The sequence below is a fragment of the Octopus bimaculoides genome, chromosome 3 (assembly GCF_046866305.1).
Source record: "Octopus bimaculoides isolate indiv1 chromosome 3, ASM4686630v1, whole genome shotgun sequence".
Classification (NCBI taxonomy): domain Eukaryota; kingdom Metazoa; phylum Mollusca; class Cephalopoda; order Octopoda; family Octopodidae; genus Octopus; species Octopus bimaculoides.
This window is the reverse complement of record NC_142930.1, coordinates 132858147-132866891: the sequence shown is the minus strand read 5'-3', so window position 1 is coordinate 132866891 and position 8745 is coordinate 132858147.

Sequence of the window (8745 nt, the reverse complement as noted above, 5' to 3'; positions counted from 1 at the left end):
TTGTTATACTGGAGTCTCCTTGGGCAACATGTTTATCAAAATTGCTACGTAACACTGATGTGTGTGTGTGTGTGTGTGTGTGTGTCTGTTTCTCTATCTACATCTAAGAAACGAGTTCAGAATGATGAATGCATATTTGCCATCAATATGACAAGTACAGCTGAATGTATCGTGAAAATAAAGAGGAAATTCTGGGCATGGAAGCTAAGCCAAGAATCAAGAGGCCTTTTGCACAATGATGATGGTCTTAGTAAGCAAGAAAGAAGACAGGTCCCAGGTACCTTCCACTGAAATGGCCTTGTTCGATTTTCAGAAAAGTAGTAGGTATAAACTCCGTACACTGTATTGAAAGTGAACCATGGACACACTAAAGATGTAACCGAATCACAAGCAGACTATCAAGGAACATACTGCACTGGAGCAGTATGTTCAATGAACACTAAAGAAAGAAACTCCTTTGAATGCCTGGATGGCTCACTAGAAATAATTGATAGATTTTGTTACCTAGGAGATGTAGTTATTAAGGAAGGTAGTTACTTCAAAATTCTGTCAATCGGAGTAAGAACAGCTACAGGTAATGGTGCTATATAAAAACACTGGTGCTGGTACCACATAAAAAGGACTGGTGCTGGTGCCACGCAAAAAGGACTAGTGATGGTGCCACATGAAAAGGACTGGTGATGGTGCCATATAAAAAGTACCCAGCACACTCTGTAAAGTGGTTGGCATTAAGAAGTGCATCCAGCTGTAGAAACTAGGCCAAAACAGACTATGGAACGTGGTGTGTCTCCTGGCCTTACCAGCTCCTGTAAAACCACCCAATGCCTGTGACTTAGTGGTTCATCAAAAGAAACCAATAAAATAAGTACCAGGCTCATAAAAAAAGAAAATAAGTGCTGGCATCGATTCATTCGACTAGAAAAGAAAATTGTTCAGGGTGGTGTTCCAGCATGGCCACAGTTGAATGACCGAAACAAGAAAAAGATAGAAGGTAAAATATTTTTGTCATAAGTTACCAATCTCTGATGTTCAAAACATAAAAATATATTACAGTGACCATTTTTCCTAACAAGAAGGAAAGAAAAAACCTCAAAAACAAAGCATAAACAAAGCATCTCCGGTCAAGCTGTTTCAACCAAAGCACTGAGAGTTACTGAGTGCATGCTGTACCTCTAAGCAGTTCTTTTGATATGTACATAAGTAATTCTGTCATTATTTCTTGTTAATCTCTAGTTAAAACTGTGTCAGATTACACAAGCTGCTTTTCTTGCTACCTTGAGGGTGAATCCGTTGCAATTATGAAAAGAAGAAAATGATTGAACTATTATCAAAGTTTGATCAACAACACAATATTTAGGTATACATAATTAATTAATTAGCTGAAAAAAACAAAACAAAACAAACAAGCAGAGAAGAAGCATCAGGTGAGCTGAAATAGAATAGGAATGTTTTCTATGCACAACGTTAATTTTGTATGATAGGTAATTATTGAAAACTTGTTATTTAGTTTACATTGGTGTTTCTTTTTCCCTTTTTTTAATAAGTATTTTAATGTAAAAGTAACTTTACTTGTACACACAGTGTCACACACACATATAGATATCATTGTTGTTGCGGTTGTTGTCATCATCGTTGTCATCGTCGTCGTCATCGTTGTCGTCGTCGTCATCGTTGTCATTGTCATCGTCATCATCATCATCATCCTTTAATGTCTGTCTTTCATGCTGGTATTGGTTGGCCAGTTCAGCAGGAGCTGACAAGCTGGAGGGCTACATCAGACTGTATTGTCTACTTTCACATGGTTTCTACTGCTGGATGCCATTCCTAATGCCAACCACTTTACAGTGTACTGGGTGCTTTATACATGGCCCTGGCATAGATGCTTTATATGTGGTACCAGCACCCACGAGCCTGCAAGAAAAATACCTCTTTAGCTGACAGAGAGACATGCCTATACATATGGATGGCCATGATTTTACTTAGCTTGACATGTCTTCTCAAGTACAGCAAATTGCCAGAAGCCTTGGCCCCCTTGTCATCTCCTCAGCAATTAGAGATTGGTACTTCTTTATGCAGCTGTCCTCATCTATATGCATCACATGATCACACCAGTACAGTATTTTCTCTTGCACAATACATCTGGTGCCTCTTATACCCAATTGTTCTCTTAAATCATTTACACTCTGTTGTACTTGCACACAAATGTTAACCATCCGGTGGACATACTGGCTTCATTTTTTTCAAGACTTTGCATATCCCTAGTAGTCATAGCCCATGTCTCACTGCTATGTAGCTGCCTTTCACTCTGAGTGAGCTACACTTCCAGAACTATCTCTTCCAGTACTAACTTGGTCCCCTAGGTAATGAACTATCTACTATTTCTAAAGATTCCACTGGGAATTTGAGGAAGTCTATTTTTCGTACATTCCTAGTGTTTATTGTACCTACACATCTGTCACATACAAACACTACTTTCTCTGTTAATCTTTGTGTGATACCACTGCACCTCTAATGCATCCATAGCTTGCACTGGGTACACCATATGGAGTTTCTATCAACACCTTTTCTAGATATTTTCTAGATATTGATCCCTGAAGGGATCAGTGATTAGTCTGTTTTTCTACTTGCTAGGATTTGGGCCTTTGCTAAATGTCCTTCTCTTTCTCTTTTCTACATCTCTCTCCATATATATCTATCATCCGAATTTGATGACAGCACCACATGACTTGCATCCGTGCTAGTGGAGTACTAAGAGCACCAGCTGAGCATTATCGTGGCCAGGGACGCTGCATGGCCCCCGTGCCGGTGGCACGTAAGGAGTACCATTTGAGCGTGATCCTTACCAGCATTGCCTTACTGGCACTTGTGCTGGTGGTATGTGGAAAACGCCATTTGAGCATGGCCGTTGCCAGTACCGCCTGACTGGCCCTCATGTTGGTGGCATGTAAAAGCACCCACTACACTCTCGGAGTGGTTGGCGTTAGGAAGGGCATCCAGCTGTAGAAACTCTGCCAGATCAGATTGGAGCCTGTTGCAGCCATCTGGCTCACTACTTCCCAGTCAAACCATCCAACCCATGCCAGCATAGAAAGCAGACGTCAAACGATGATGATGATGATGATGATGATGATGATGATATATATATATATATATATATATATATATATATTGTCAGTGAATCATAAATCCGAGAAAGAAGCATACTCTAAGTTATAGAGCAGTAGAGAATATAAAGATAGATATGGCCAGTCTATGGTGTTACCCTGGGTTTCATGTTTATAAAGCATTTAGCTTTACAATATTTCTTCAGACACTAAACCTGTTGGCCTATGGCATCTCTAGCAAGTGGCCTTTCTAGAAAATGGAGAAGGAAAAACTTTGTTACTCTGCCAACAACAAGGGATTGTCTCCCTTTGACTGCTATTTGTAATGAACTCTGTTGGTGTGTGAGTCCCTGGACGCCAGCAAGAATTTCCTGAAGTGCAAGCAAGGCCCAAAGACCTCCATCTGGGAGTTAAGGATGTTCCCCGGGTCAAGGAAGTCCTTTAATATCTTCATCTGTTTGGCTATGCACAGTTTACAATGCTTAGTCCCATTTATGTAGAGGCCTGGATTTTCTAGGATTTTCCATGATGTTACGTGGGGAGTTCCATCATCTTTCAGCTGCCATACATGGCTGGCTTAGAATGCAGTGTATCTCCTTTCCGAGATCCTGAAAGAGGATCTGTGGTTGGAGAGGCACTGTTTAAACATGTTACTGGATCATCTGATGTATCTCCATGTGCAAGTGTTGGTGATGCTGTTTCTGCTGATGTTGATGCGGTTACTGCTGCTGTTGTTGGCGCTGGTGTTGGTGTTGACATGAAGAGGGGAATTAGATGGTTAAAAGTCTGTTGAAGAGGTAGAGAGAAAGAGAGAAATATAAAGTGCTTAGCAGGGGGAAGTTTCAAAATCATGTAATATATTATTGTGATTGGAAGTGAAATAAATTAACAAAATAAAAATAAAAATGCAAATTATCCCTTTTTTCTTAAATAGTTTCTCTTAATCTTTTTCATTTTATGGAATTTCCATGGGTCCCACAAGTACAATTAATTGGAGTTTGAAAGTTTGTCTGAGGAAGGACGACTGGCTGGTTGAGTATAAAGATATGAACAGAGCATCCAAAATAACAAGAATGATGATAACAATGATGATAGTGAGTGATGACATAGATATGAATGATGATAGGTCAAAAGAGATTGGGATGGCATGTCCTGTAGAGCTTCTGTACATAGCTCCTCATTAAGGCTTTCATTTTCAACATTGCTGGGTGTCCACTGTGGAATTCCTGCAATACTCGTTTCTGTAGTGCAGTTAGTACTAGCACCCTTTGCACGTACATTAAAACATTGTCGCATAGTGAAAAATTATTTGAATTTGTATTTTTATTTTGCTTATTTGTCAATATTTCTTTCATTCTTGTAATGTAATTATTCTCTGCAGATTTCATTTTTATATGAGTACCAGCTTATTCGGATATATCATAAGTCAAATAACTCCAACTAGTTGGTACCAAACAGATTGGTTGCGTTCGTTATGACGAAAACTTTCACCTTGCAAGATTTTCCTCGAAATGTGACATCATTTCACATTTTGCCTACAAAGTGTAGTTTGTCCCTTGTTACACCACATGCAGTTTTCACTGTTTTTTCTTAACATAGGTTTCCCTATTTTCTTCCATGTGTTGGTGTTAATGATTGAAATGTCACTACCATTATCCAGTTGTAATTTAATATTTACTCCGTTTACTTTTATATGTTCAAATTTCCTTATTTGGGAATCAATTTTACTTTCTGCTGAGAGCACTTTGGAATTTTTTACATTTGACCTTCATGCTTTTGTTTTGCAGTGTGAACTCTTCTGTCCAAATTTTTGACAACTATAACATTTTTAGCTTTTAAAAGGACAAACTTTTCTGAAATGTAGGCCTTCACATCCACAACATGGATTAGGACCTAGCAATCTTCTTTGGTTATACTTTCTTGGTTGACATATCTGTATTTTTGTGAAATCCTTTTCTTGAATTTTTCCTACATCATGTTCCAGGTTTACCATCCTTTGACATTCTTCTGCAACAGTCTGCAGGGTTAAATCTTGGTTCGCTTGTTCAAGTTTTGCAAGAATTCTTGCCTGTATCTTCATTTGCTGTAAGGCCTTGTAAAAAAATGAGGCACTTAAACATCTCAGGAGTAAGTTCTTTAAGTTTAAAACATTCACACATTCTGTTGACTGTTCGCATATGTAATAAAGTCATCATCCTCTTTTTTAGCTAAATTCCAACACTTCATTCGAGTGTTAAAGAGAGAAATTTTATCACCAAACGTTACACAGTAATTTGATTCAGTTCTATATTTAAGAGATGAGGAATTATGTACGTTATTTACATTATTTACATTTGACAGATATTTGTCCTCATCTTGTTTGTTGTTAACGCAATGTTTCGGCTGATACACCCATGGGCATATGGCTTTGTGGTTAAGAGCACGGGCTACTAACCCCAAGATTCCAAATTCGATTCCAAGCAGTGACCTGAATAATAATAATAATAATAATAATAATAATAATAATAATAATAATAATAGTAATAATAATAATAACAACAACAACAACAACAACAATAATAATAATAATAATAATAATAATAATAATAACAACAACATCAAAAAATACCTTAGGAATGAGAACCCGGGTTCGAAATTTGCCCAAGACACCTGATGAAGGCTGGAGGGTATATCAGCCGAAAATGTGTTAACAACAAACAAGATGAAGACAAATATCCGTCAAATGTAAATAATGTAAATAAAGCAATTTGATTGTTTCCTGAAAACAAATTTCACTAGATTTTTTTTGGTAAACAGCATTGTTCATGCTTAGATGGAGCTAATTTACATAATGATAACCTTACTTTTTCTTTGTGCGACCATGTCTTGTAATCTTCCTTCTCATACCTTCTGTAGTACGATGCAAAAGTTATACCCTCCTCTGGGTTATAACTGAATTCATTAGTTGAGTTCAATATACCGTCTGGCAAAAATGAATTTACCTTATTTTTGGACTTCTTTGAATATAGCTCCAATAATTGTTTGTTGTTGTAGTTGATGCTGTACCAGTTGCTTTTGCAACACCTGTTGCTGTTCTTGTTGTTGCTTTTGCTATTGTATTATAGAAGCTAATAGGTCTTCCATCATTTAACAAGTATCATGAACAAATTGTTAAATAACCTATGTGGGCTTCGAAACCCTCATCACCAGATATTGTATCCATCATCTCCAGTGTCATGGTACCACCAAGATATTGCGATGGATGGTTTAAATACACTGTACCAGTGTTGTAACAGTAAACAAGATAATGATGCAGTTGTAATAATAATGTAATGATCCAACAATCTCTTCATGAATCAACTTTCTAAACAAACTAACCAACTGACACCTTCTGACTTCACTGCGAACTCAACTCAAACTAACACAACTCCACTCTCTCTGCTACTATTTATAATCGCTTGGTCCAGTCTATTCCTTGCAAGGTGGGGGGGATGCTGTGACTCTCATCACAACATAAGGAGAATTATACACCTATACAGATTTTATTATTACAATCATTTATGCAGTATATTCTCTTTAAACCTCTGTCCAACATATTTTTCTGCTGCATGGATATTTTGCTATGTGGTATTTATTTGCATCCTGTTGGTTCAGCTGCATTCTGATTTCATCATGGTTAAAAATGTATCCATGCAGATTTATTCAAGTTGATGCTGCAATTAAAGTTTGAAGTGAACTGGAGTATAATGGCTTTGACACTCTTCTATTTTTGGTAGGGACAATTAATGTTGAGTGCAAGGAATATGAATGATGGTAGGAGAAAATCAGATATGGCTATAAAATCCATAATCAGTTCGATCCTAGGATGACCCCAGGGTTTAGATATAGAATCATGATTACCAAGAATTAAACTAGGTTAGAGTATATTTCATCCATTAACCTTAAGTAAAATAAATAGGGATACTTTTTGCAAGAGATTAAGGGTCAATAAGTCAAATAAATTAAAAAATATAAGATACACAGAATTTACTTGTAAGGGCTATAACAGGAGTCTTGGGATACATAACAGACCCAAGGAAGTGTGTGGTATGCATGGATATCCCTTGTGATGTACAAATATCACATCATTCCATTTAATAGTCACTGTTCAACGGTCATGATAACACTTCAATTTATGTTACATTGACAAATCCTTTTATCAATGAATCTTTCATTAATGCTTTTTATTCAATAATTCATCATTAGCTATTTAGTTGCCATGACATAGCTTTAAAGTATAACGACCAGCTGGTGTTGTAGTCTTTGTTGTTTAACTACTGATCACACCTGAATTAATTAGCAGATCTATAATCTAATCAAAGGCTTTCCAGCCATGTCTCCTACATCCTTCTCATGGGCAGGTTCTTTTTCAGAGATGACAGGGATTGAAAATAATATTAAAGACATCGTGCATGCGCCTATATTTATTTTCAAGTACAGAGAGACAACAGGGGAAACACCATTAGTAGAAGAGGTTGAGAAGGTGAAAGAGGGGAGTAAAGTGTAGTGTTGGAAAGAAACAGGGGACACTAAGCTTAGAGAAATTAAGAGAAGTTAATATAGGTATGAGTTAAGATGGGAACTACTGGTGGTGTATGGTTTGTGTATAGCTTTGTTGCTAGTTCTTGGGTTACGTATAACATAACATATGTGAGTGCTTTCTGATCTATAATCCTTCATCAGATGTTCAATGGTGATTTTTTGCTGGTATTGGTTAAAGGCCCTGGAGTCAGTATATGAATTTCCAACCATCAAGTTCCTTCCAGTGGTTGAGGTTGGGTGCCCTCTTTTTGATGAAATGTGCTTCCTTTATTCAAAAATTGACTGTATCCATTCCTGTCGCCAGTATACAGGTGGAGAAATCCTCATCACAGTGCTAGTGGTGTTGGAATATAGTGCTGGGTGGTGTGGCCTTGTGGAGGTGTTCCTTCACACTGATGTAGATTTCCCCACAAGAACAGGTCATCTCATTTATCACATGAGTTTCAAAACATAGCTGGAGGCTGTACATTGGCTGTTTTGCTTTTTATGGGACACTGGTTCAGACAGCATGTGTCCTGTATGCTGTTATTGCCATCACCCCCTTCCTTCCTTATTCATCTATCATTTCTTCCTTTCTCATTCATATGTTGTGACGGAGAAATACACAAGAGTATTATTATAGTAGATAATAATGGTCTTATTGAATACATTACTCAAGTGTCCTACAACTCACTGGAAAGGATAAAAGAAGGGACAGAAAGCAAAAATAAATCAAAGAAAGACAGAAAAAATAGCCAAAAATACATGCAGAGTATAGAGGAAAAGAGAGAAAAAGACAGAAAAGTGAACAGTAAAAGAGTCATGGAGAAGAATGGGTGTATAGGTATGTGGTGCTGTAGTTATGGTAGATTTTAGGAATCATGGGATTGTTGAAGGATGCAGCGTTGTGATAGCTAACAAATGATGTTGGTAGTTTATTCCATGCTTTGACAAATCTGAGTGTGAAAAAAATGTTTCCAGACGTCATGAGTGTGTCATTCTAAGAATGCATCAAATGTCTAACTGTATTCATTGAAATATTTATAATTCACATGAAATATTTGAAGAAATGGCCATGATCATAATGTTTTTGTTCTGAATT